Genomic DNA, 12,244 nt, shown 5'->3' on the forward strand with positions numbered 1-12,244 from the left:
GTGATGAAATTATCCAGACCATAACACAGAGGGAAAACAGATGAAAATTATGAAAAAGAGAGTAATGGCAGAGTGGAATGTTTGGATACTCTCCTGCCAATAACAATTATAAACGCTGGGAAAAAACGAACAAACAACTGGGAGATGAACAAAAGCTGGCAGAGACTGGTGAGGATTTGATCCTTACTGAGTGAGATCCACATTTACATGTTTTTTCTCCTCCCTAAGGGTACTGCTCCCAGGCCCATCAGTGTGGCAGGTGGAGTTGAAGTGGAAAATGGCAGTCTTACAGGACTGAGGAATGAGAAGGTGGAGTTTGGGACTTCCAGAGAGGCTTAAAATTGAGAAGGGTGGGGTGGGGAATTCTAGATAGGGAAGCCCCCAAATCTGTGTAGATACTCAACTCAAATCTTCAGCTGATCCCTAGACTACACATGCATGGGATGAGACTCCAAGACGCCCAGGGAGAAACAAGAGCAAGAAAGTTGAAAGAACTGAGCAGAGATTTCAACAGTTGCCTATTACAGACATAGTTTGGAATTCAAGTCCTGCCAAGTTAAACAGATTTGAAAAAAATGCCTCAAGGTTTTAAATTTAAAACCCAGAAGCTATGCCTTAGAACTTCGGACTAGGGGATTCACCCTACCCCAGCTGCAAAACTGAAATAGAACCACCCTTACAAAGCCTAAATCCAAGCCTTCATACATCAAGGTCATCTGCTAGTAATTTAACTGCCTTCTAAAACAAATGTCAACACTTTTCAGCAGGACAGGAATTCAAAGTCTCTATAAAGTTTCATCCACAACATATACTATAAAATAAAAATTTACTAGTCATGCAAAGATACAGGAAAATGTGACACATAATCAAAAGTCGATTATAGAAAGAGACCCACAGACCAACCAGATGTTGAAATTAACAGATGAGGACTTTAACATAATGATGGTAAATATGTTAATGAATTTATAGGAATGTATGGGTATAATGGGTGAAGAGATGGGGAACTGTGAGGAGTGGTATATAAATTGAAAAAAGAATCAAATTTAAATGCAAGAACTGAAAAACACAGTATCTGAAAAAGAATCATTTCCTACAACTGGCAATAGGTCCCTAGAAACAGAAAACAGGTCAATAGAAATGATCTAAGCTGAAAGACAGAGAGAAGGAGATTTTTAAAATACTGAGCTGTGGAACTGTCTCCAGGAGTCTAGGACACATGTAAGAAAGAGAGGAGAGAGAAAATGGAGCAGAAAAAATTTGCAACTATATTGGTTGAAAATATTCTAATTTGATTCAAAACAGCAACCCAGACATCCATGAAGCTCAGCAAACCCCAAGCAGGATAAGTGCAAATAAAAACATAACTAACCACACTATAGTCAAACTGCGGAAAACCAAAGACTAAGAGCAAATCTTAAAAGCATCCAAAGAAAGGAGACACATTATATAATGGAGAATAATTCTATGAATGATGGCTACTTCTCATAAGAAAAAATGGGGCTAGAAGACATGGAATTATATATTTAACATGATGAAAAAAACATTGCCAACTCAAAATTCTATACACTGCACAAAAAAGAAAAAAAATTTAATGCAAGTGAAATAAAGAGATTTTTAGATAAACAAAAGCTTAAAGAATTTATTGCCAGCAGCCCTACACTATAAGAAATCCTCAAAGATGTTCTTCAGGCTGAAGAAAAATAATCCCAGATGGAAATGCAGAGCTACAGGAAGAAATGAAGAACATCAGAATGATAAATATTTGAGTAAATATAAACGATATATAGGACTGTCAAAATGAACATCTGTCCTTCAAAACACACCATTAGGAAAATAAAGCAAGTCACAGAATGGTAGAAAGCCTTTGCCCCTGTGGGAACTGCTGACTCAGGGCTGGGCGCCAGGGCACAGGAGGAGAGAAACAATGGGAAGATTTCCCGCAGAAGCGCCCTTTCCCACCCTCCAAGCTAGGGCCAAGGGTGTCTCCTGGAGCACCTTCTGTGCATCTGGTTCCCACTTCTGGGTTTTAGGCTGTCTTGCATCCAGGTTGGGGGACACTGGAGGAAAAAAGGGAAAGTCACCACCAGTTCAGTGGTACATATTTTGAACTCTGGTCTTTCCCAGTCTACCCGCTACTTTTCAGAGTCCTCAAACCTGGTCCAGGTTTTAGAGCTGCATTCAGTGAGAGAGTCAGGGGGATGGAGCGTGCTTATGCATCTTATCCAGAATCAAAACTCATGACTTAAGTTCTGAGCATGTTAAGCTGAAGTACTTGCGGGGTATTTCTAGGTGGGCATGTCTGTCTGGAGCTTTGAAGCAAGATCCGGGCTAGAAATAAACATTTCAGCCTTCAAGGTATAGGTGCTTCCAATCACACCAATCAGGAAGGGTGTGTAGAACAAGGGCAATGTACTGAGAATAAAACCCTGGGGCTCTTCCTGGGTTCAGGAAGAGGAGCCACAGCAGAGAGAGGGGTCAGACAGGTCAGAGGAAAAGCAGGATGTGGGTGTCAAGTCTCCACGCCGCTCTCTCCTGAGCTGTGTGTGCCGGCCATGGTGTTCGGGTGTTGCCCGTGTTTTGTCTACCCACCACCTGTGTCAGAATCACCTGAGGTGGGAGGGGTGGGAGGGGGTGGGGCTAAACATGTTGATCTTGAGGCCACACTCCTCCACACTTATTTAAGGAGAAGCATAAATGGTGGGGCTTGCCTGCCTGAGTTTTAACTAGTTTTCCAGGGATTTCTCAGGAACAGAGAACCACAGCCCTAGGCCTAAAGAGTGCGGGAACCCCTGCGCCTGTCACCAGCATAAAGAGAGGGTGCTGAAAAGGTGGAAAGGTACGAGAAAAGAAGACGAGAGTAATAAAAAAGGGAAAGAGAGATTCCCAAAGTTTGGTAAGTGATATGGGAGGAGACGGAGGAGGAAATTGACATTTTACTCCCATTATTCCAGACCCGAGGCAGAAACTCTTGGAGCAGCTGAGTTGGGTTCATCTTGAGAGTTTCATGTTTAAAGCCCATTAAGAGCCCAGCACAGGCCTGCAGGGCTGCAGGTGGACGGAGGGGACTGCAAGCCACGCAGCTGCTTGGACTGTGCTGATGAGCATGACAGGTGATGAGCAATGTGGCTGACACTGTCCTTTAAACAGCACCCAGAGGTAATGCAGTCCTGTCACTTTTACAGGACCCAATCGGCAAAGGTTAATTGGTCCATTTTATGCCAAATCCAGTAGTCATGTTTTATGCTGTGCTGCTCTAGACAGACAACACCTGTTTGGATAGGGGAATGAAACTTGCTGAGATGCAGAGTTACACCTCTCGCCCCTCTTCTCCCCCAGCCTCCCTACTAAACAGTACCTTTAAGAAATCTTTTGAAAAAGTCTGAAAGCTAATGTCAATAGAAACCACGTTAGATGAAAGGGAATTCATCACCAAAAGTGCTTAGAGAAAAAGCACTTGACCCCTTCTGAGCCTCCTAATAGTCAACGCAATGCCAAGTTTTCTTGGCCTTCTCTTGCTTTCTTCCCAACCTTGATTCTGTCCTGTGAGTGCCTCAGAAATGATGACCAGGTCTCCGCCTTTGTATTCCTAGCTGCCGGCACAGTGCCTGGCACACACTAGGGGTCAATACATTTCTGAAGCTTATTAAGCTTAACTTTGAGTCTAGCATCAATTTGACATGCATTCTTCCTAATGTCTTCTACATTTCTTTTTTCTGCCTTCCAGGTTTCTCCTGTTCTTCTTTTCTATCCCTTCCTTCCCTTTTCTTCTCCTTCCCCCTTTTTGTCTGGTCTCTCCTCCAGTGCCCAATATGGCCAGAAGAGGACCAAGCTGGGAACTGGACCGTGAAGAAACTGAATTCCTCCAGTCCCTTCCCTTGTCTTCCATCTCTCCTCCTTCTTTTCGCTTTCCCTCTCTACACCCCGGGGGTTCTCCTTCTGCATCCCAAGTCCTCTATGTTGAAACATTAATGTGAAGAACCCAGTGCTATTCAAGTAATAGGAATAAAAGTTATTTATCACTTCCCATTAATTCCCCATCTTTAGTGACTCTTAGATTTGAGTGAAAAACTCCTCTACAGCCCAAAGCACAACTACATTCTAAGAGGCAGCATCGTTCCCTTAATATACCTAATCCTTCTGTATTCTTAACTAGTGAATGCTCTAACTTTATGAAGAAATTACATCCCATCCACGTTGGTAGTCTGTCTGATGTCCTGAGGATTGAAGAGATTTGACCAAAGCCCCCTCCAAAAGCTAAATTTGCCAGATCTCCTATGGAACAATGAACAAATGTTATAGATAACAACTGTGTCCGAAATTACTGAGATTTTGGGTTCACATATATGTATTTTAAGTAACACATGAAGACACTTGATTTACTTGAGTCCATTATTCTTTTGACTCACTGTGCTCTCATGAGCAGTCCACATGTTTCTGAATAATATAGGCCCTTGGGCCACCTGGAGATTTCACTGATTGATGTTAACCACTTCTGGCACTAGAAGGGAGAGGATGAAAATTCAGGCTAGTATATTTTCCTTTCTGAAAGCAGCTCTCATAAAAGCTGAGCTTCTCCTGAAACTACATTACTTCTTGGGAAGAAAGAAAGTAGAAGTAGAAGAAGGAAACCAACATTTTCAAACCCCTTCTGTATACTACCTAGCTTCTAAGTGTTAACTCAATTAATTCTCATAAAAATATTGTAAGGGAGGAGATAGTATCTTTATACTACAGATAAAGTAGTGAGGGCTCAGAGAGGTTAGGTGACTTGCTCAAGGCCACAGAGCTAGCCAGTGGTGAAGCTAGGATTCAGACCTAAGCCTGGCCAAGTCTAAGGCCCATGTGCTTTCCAGTGTACTCTCCCCTGTTTGCAGTGCTTGAATCTCACTGTGGAACTAGGAGCATGGTCTGTACTTAATCCTGTGCATAGTGACCAGCTCCAGACATTGCTCCATCCACTTTTCCCTCTCTCCTCCTGCATTCCTGCCTTACTATTCCTTCCTTTTTTAATTTGGCTTTCATCATCAACACCTCACATTTGTATGGTGCTTTACAGACATTCATCAGGTACTTTCACAGACATTGTCTCATGTCCTCACAGCAAACCCAGGAAGCAGTACTATTATTGTTTACAGCTTATAGATGTGGAATCTGGGATCTGGAGTGATGATGGGATTGCTCTTTGTCAGAGAGGCAGTCAGTGTCTGAGCTGTTTCTGGAAGAAAGATGGGCCATGGGCCAGGTTACTGGGGAAACTGTAGGGCAGATTAGGGAGCTCAGATTGCTGAAAGGCAGGTTAAAGGGAATGGGGTAGGGAGGGTAGTATGGCCAGTGGAGCATTTCAATACAGAGGTTGAATTCTGTACTCTGGGAATTGCAGGTCTATTTCCCATTTTGCTGTTTGTTGTATAATCCTCTAGCTCCTGACTCTGAAAATTCTTCCTTCACCCAAAGAATTGCTTTTCTTTCGAGGTTCGTCTCCTGAAAACATCATTCATTTTCTCTTCCAACTGCACGTGTGTAATTTCCGATGTAGGCCCTCACCCCATCTTACATAAGTAAATGCAGCCGCCTTTTGATTTGTCTCCCTATCTTCAGCCAGCTCCCCCTCCCTAGCTGTTCACACTAGACTGATTTTCCTTAAATGAACATTTAATCATGTTATTTCTCTACTTAACATCTGTTGGTGCCTCCCAATCAGCTCTAGGACTAAATCCAGAGTCCTAATGACAATGCCTGGTAGCCTTCGTAACTCGACACCTTCCCATCCTTCTAGGGCCGTTTCACAGCAAGGCTGAACTGCTGCTTTGCTCTCACACTCCTCTGCATCTTTACCCATCAGTGTCCTCTGCTTGCAGTTGGCGCTCTCTCACTCTACCCCGATTAATCACCAGGAAGATGCTTCCTCACCTCCCTAGCAATGTCTCCTTTCCTACTTTCCAGGCTCCCATTACATGTGCACTTGTTGGTTGCAAGTCTCTCTCCCCCAACCAGTCTGAGACACATTTGTGGGAGGGACTTTACCTTTCCATCTTTGGTTCTATTGTTAGCCGCAGTGTCCCTTCCTGGATGTGGATCTTTCCAAGGGAAAGGGGCCTTTCTGTAAGGATGGGGAGGCAAATGATGTGTTTTTTTAGCACATAAAAGACAGAGGATTAAGCTCTACGGTGTGAGAATGTTTTCGTTTGTTTGTCTTGTGGGCGGCAGGCAGAAGGGTTCCACTCTTAAACCACCTTGGTAGCATCTTCTGTCTTTATCCTCCGCCTTCAAGATGAATATACGTCTTTTCACCTCCATTTAATACTTTAAGACTCATAAATGCTTGTGAAAAGAATGCAGGTTTCCATCAAGTTCAAAGGTATTTGAATTAGATGAAGACATTTATATGTCTTAAGAGTCAAAGAAATGCAAAGTCTAAATAAGTGACTCAGCAGCCATGACAGGTAATGACCCGGGTTCTGCCCTATTGCATGAATGCTACAGGGATATGGGCTATGTAGGTTCTGAGGACGACAAGCTTGTTTTTAAAGTATAATGCTCCAGTTACAGGCATGAATTCATACAGTAAGCATCCTTGCTAAAATCTCCAGTTGTGATACAGTCTCAGAAAGTAAATCCCCAAATAACTGTTATTGCATAGTTAGAGACCCTGGGAAGACATAGAAGTAAGTATAGAAATCTTTTAGAGAATTAAAATTGTATCATTCATATTTTCATATTAAGAAATCTCTGTCTATTTAATATTTATTTCAGGTAGAAGCAAAGTAGGCATGTCTCCTCCATCCTTCCTTTTCTTGTGAAGGTGACCTTGGAAGCATATGACCTGGCTGGTGTAGGTACTAGATGGAGGAGGGCTATGTGAATCACACTGGACCCACCTGAAGGAGAAATAAACCTGTCTTGTGTTGTGAGAGACCATGAAAGAGAATTTTTTCACTGTGACTCTCACATATTTTTGTTCCCAATAGGTATGTCCCCCTCACCCCCTTCTTGCAGATAACGTTAGCCTTCACCCCTTTTGATAAAATCCAAATTGCTGCAACCATGTTTGTTAATACACACAAAAAAATTTCTCTTCTGAAAACTCTCCTTGATTCAACTATTCCTGAAACTGGCACAACATCAGCAGACCCCTTCTTGCTAAAGCCCTATAAAACATTCTGCCCTCCTTCTCTAAGTTAGAAATCCCATTTGGAAACTTCTCATGCCTGGAATCTTTGAATAAAGACTTCTGCTAATGGTGTCTGGTTGACTTTTTTTCATTGTGTCAAGCCATCAAGATTTCACGTTTCATTTGTTATCACACATCATAATCTAGCCTATACTAACATATTTACTAAATTTATAAACAATATTGGAACATTTTATTGAACCTAAGATTCATCACATTTTAAAAATTGCTTGATTAGATTTATAGGAAATACTTAGATGCATGGGAATGCTTGTCATTAGACAATTCAAGTATTTAAAAGTACATACATTAATAAGTGAATTAAAAATATTCAAAGGTATTTAATTACTTTGGTTTATAAAATGAGACAATATATTAATCAAGGGATCCTTAACAGCGATTGCTAAAACATGCTGGTCTTATAAATAAAATCATATGATTTACAGGATGTACTCAAAAGCTGAAAGATGAATTGCATTTTTAATATGACTTTAATAAGTTTAATACTGCTTTTTAGAAACCCGCCTAAACCCTGAAAAGTCTTCTGTGCATAAAATCTATACTCGAGTATATTTAAAAGGCTTCATATTTAGCAATTTGCTGTGGGAGAAGGTGGAGCTGACACTGACTCATGACCCACATTGCAGTCACCACCTAAGCGATAGCGAGATCTCAGAGAGAAGGTGTCCAAAGGACAGAAGGCAGAGTAAAGAGATGGTAGAGGGAAGAGAGAATCTGCAGGAGATGGTCCAGGAGAGAAGTTCTTGCTGTGGATGAGGCAGCCAGAGAAACACACATGGAGATCAAGGGCAAGCTAGACAAGTCAGAGAGCGCCCCTGAATGCTCTGCACTCTGTGAATACACTGAACTAAAGGGAGAGTCTTCAGTGTGAGGGAAGGAGGCAGGTCACTTTCCTCGCCTCTTACCCCCTTACTGAGGCTGCTGTTTCTCCACTGTGAAAAGATGGACGTATGGAGTGACACCTGAGAGCAGCTGAAGACTGTTTTCATGACTGTCTGTCCTGATCCTTTTATGATAAAGGCTAAATAATAATAAGCCTTACACATGTATGCTACTTTACCGTATACAAAGTGCTTTATAAAATCCCCAGACCTCATCCATTTAAACTTCACTGTAGCCCTCTGAAGTCCTTATTTCTGTAACACATTTTATTTTATCCCAAGTCTGCACATGTGGAACCATAATCTCATATACTTCCAAGGATTTGAGAAACCTAAGAAATCACTGGGTTCAAACCATTTTTTTTCAACAAATAAAGGGACTGGCTGTTGTAAGAGTTCAATGATTTTACCAAAGCCATGCAGCTAGTTGGGACAAAGTCAGTCAGGTGTTTTGCTTGGTTGGTTGGTTGTTTTCGTACTTCCTATTAATGCTAAGCCTAGTTAACATACTGGATTTTAAATGGAAAATATGTATATGGAGGGGAAGTGAGGAAGGAGAGGAAGGGAGATGGGGAATAAATTGACCTTGTCTAAAAGCATGTGTTTACAAGTTGGTTAAGTTCCTCTGGGACAATAAATTTCCAAAGGAACTCAGATTTGCTTGTGGCATCTAATTATTGAGTCTCAGTGCCCTAGTACAAGACATTCTCCATGATGGATTATACATTATACTATTTAGAAATAAGGACTGTGGTAGGCAGCCTCTAAGACGGTCTCCAATTATCCCTGCCTCTTCGTGTAATCTTCTTTGATTGTGGGCTGGACGTAGAGACTCACTTCCAATGAATAGAAAACAACAGAAGTGATGGAGTGTTACCTCTGAGATTAAGTTCTAAAAAGACTGTGGTTTCTGTCCTGAGTATTCTCTCTCTCTTTCTCTCTCGTCACTCACTCTGGAGGAAGCTAGCTGCCATGATTTTAGTCAGCTCTGTGGAGAGGTTTGTGTGGCAGGGAACTGAAGGAGGTCTTCAGTAGGAAGTAGGAAATAGCCAGTAGGAAACAGAGGCCCTTAGTCCAACTGCCCACGAGCAATTGAGGCCTAACAACCACCAGGCAAGTGGGCTTGGAACTGGACCCACTGGAGTCTGCAGATGAGACCACAGCCTCACTGACAGCCTGACTACAGCCTCATGGAAGCACTTGAACCAAAGATTTGCTGACTCATAGGAACTGTGACAAAATAAAGGTTGTTTTAAACTGCTGAGTTTTGGGCAATTTGTTACGCAGCAATAAGTAACAAATACAAGGGTGAAACAAGGACAAAAGAAATCATAGTTAACTGATTATTTTCTCACTTTGATCAATGTGTATTACAGTGTTGAAGATCAACCTTGGAATGATTTTAACTTTTATTTAGCACTGTTAACAATAAGGTTAACAAACCTTAACAAACTGCAAACTTGAAAAACGTATCCATTTATCCCCTTAAATGTGTTGCTCACTCCCACTTGTGGTTAAAAATACACCTTGATATTGAGGAAAAACACTTGAGGACCAAGTCAGTTATAAATTACTTCAGCAACTTATATTTGGGTGCAAAGTCTAGAATTGTTTGAAGACATGGTGGGATTGTTATTTTTAAATGTGAACCACCGTCTGGGCCAGGGTACTACTCTTCTTTCCGGGGGCCCTCCCTGCAAATTGGTCAGTCCTGGAAGGTGTTCAAGGAGCTCCTGCACTTTTGCTGACATCACATTGCTTATCTGCAGGGATTTGCCTGCACAAGGCATAAAAATTCCCATTTTATAATAACTTCTAGAAAGAGAAATAGTCCCATGTTCTACCTCCCACCCACCCACCCAACGCGTGATCAAGTTCAGCCTGAAAGATGGAGGTTTAGAGGAAAATAGAAGTTGCTTGCTGTGACAAGAATAGCAAATCACAGGCCAGAAGGAAACAGAGCTAGCCTTAAAGGCATGAGCTCTCGAGTTTAGAAAGGAAAGTTCTGTGGAGGTTTGGCAGGTGGGGAAATTCCAAAGTGCCATGTAGCCTAAATGAAAGGGAGCTGTGATCAAGTTGGATGTCTATCAGTGAACGTCGTATTAGGAGAGAAGAAGTCAAGAAAAGCTGTGACCAGCAAAGATTCATTGAATTCAAGGTTCTTATGACTAAAGAACAGCTCATTTATATCTGGGTGCTGGGTTAGAAACCCAACTAGTTCCCCCACCCCTGCTTTTTTGTTGCTAATTCCTTTTAAGAAAAGCATTTAGATGGACCTGCCTGAATAAATGAAAGAGACTCCCACCGACTCAAAAAGCATGTACAATCAGCATCTTGAGGAATTTCTCAATATCTCCTTTTTGCTTTCTTCTTCTTCTTTTCTCTCTTCTCTCTCTCTTTTTCTCCTTCTCTTCCTCCTCCTCTTCCTTCTCTTTCCCTCCTATTTCTCTCCCCTCCATTTTCCCCTTTAAAAACATTTACTACCCTCCTGCACCAGCCTCCTTTTGTTTCATGGGGATGCAAACAGCCCCTCCAAAAGGTGCAGGTGGAGACCAGAGGAAGGACTGTCACAAGAACACTGCCTCTCTTGTGAGTCTTTCTTTCGCTGCACTAAAAACCATACCTATACTATTTGTTAATTTAGAGGCTCATTATTTCTAGATGTAGACTTCCACACTTATTTTCCCCTCTAATAGAGTCAAACCAATAGACTCATGTCCTTTGTCATCAAGGAAGAGAGAACATTTACATTTTCCAGAAGTATAATTTACTTATGACCCAGGGTGGCCTTTAAATATAGAAGTGCTTTTGGGGCCCTGTTGTGTAAAAGGAGCATTCAGGAAAACTGTCCTGGCCAGCTATGAAATGTGTGATCGATTCTGAAAAACCTATACAAAAATAAAGTTAAAGGAGACCATGTAAAAGGTAAAAGAGATAAACTGAACACACATGTGCAATCATTATTCATATGAGCATTCTCTGTATTACTTCATAACACAGCTGTATACACAAAAAGAACTGTCCCCTTTGCTTCCTCCTATTGGAGCCTTATTAATTTCTGTTTAATGAAATACAAATGTTTGTGTGCTTCATTTTGAGGAGCACAGTCTAGTTGGGTGTTTGTTAAGCACTGGCCAGAGTGGCTGCGCCCATCTAATACAAATGTCTGCAGGCCTTTCAAAGCCCCTTGACAGAGCGTCTTTTGAGAATGCCAGTTGCCATGGTCACCAGCGTGCTGATTTGCAAGGAAAATTGGAAGCCATGCTCATTACGTCAAAAACTACATTGGGGGATAAAGGGAGCATGTTTGCTTCAAGAGTTGGCAATTGGGGTTTGTTAGCTTCCCCGCCTACATACTTCCATCAAACAATGTCTCATTCAACTGCATAAGTCAAAGTTTACAACTCCCATCTTTCCAGCTGGAACAGGCCTGGGAAGTGTGAACGGAAAATGATCACTCACAGAATCCCAGCACAGGCTCACAGGCTGAGCTGTCCTGGTGACTTGCAAGGACAGTAGAGAGGAGACGGGTGGGTGGTGGAGGGAGAAGCAATGAAAGCCTGTGTTCTGTGACCATCCGGTACCAACTAGATGTTTGACCTGGACTTGTGACATTTGGGGGTTTGCTTCATCTAAAAAGTGAGGCGGGTGAGAGAGAGAGCATCCATAGGGTCCCTCTCAGCCTCTAAATTCTGTGATTCTAAAACACACTCTCGGGGACTTCCCTGGTGGCACAGTGGTTAAGAATCGCCTGTCAATGCAGGGGACACAGGTTCAATCCCTGGTCCAGGAAGATCCCACATACCGCAGAGCAACTAAGCCCATGCACCACAACTACTGAGCCTGCGCTCTAGAGCCCGGAAGCCACAACTACTGAAGCCCGCGCGCCTAGAGCCTGTGCTCTGCAGCAAGAGAAGCCACCACAATGAGAAGCCCACGCATCACAACGAAGAGCAGCCCCTGCTCGCCACAACTAGAGAAAGCCCGCGCGCAGCAACGAAGACCCAACGCAGCCAAAAAAATAAATAAAATTAAAAATATATATATATAAAATAAAATAGAAGAGCTACCATTATAAAAAAAAAATTAAGGTAGAATTAGACATAAGAAAATAAAGCACACTCTCTATGCTGATACATTCATGTTATATGTCCAGGCACATACATACAGC

The sequence above is a fragment of the Balaenoptera ricei genome, chromosome 18, assembly GCF_028023285.1.
Source record: "Balaenoptera ricei isolate mBalRic1 chromosome 18, mBalRic1.hap2, whole genome shotgun sequence".
In the NCBI taxonomy this organism is placed as follows: Eukaryota; Metazoa; Chordata; class Mammalia; order Artiodactyla; family Balaenopteridae; genus Balaenoptera; species Balaenoptera ricei.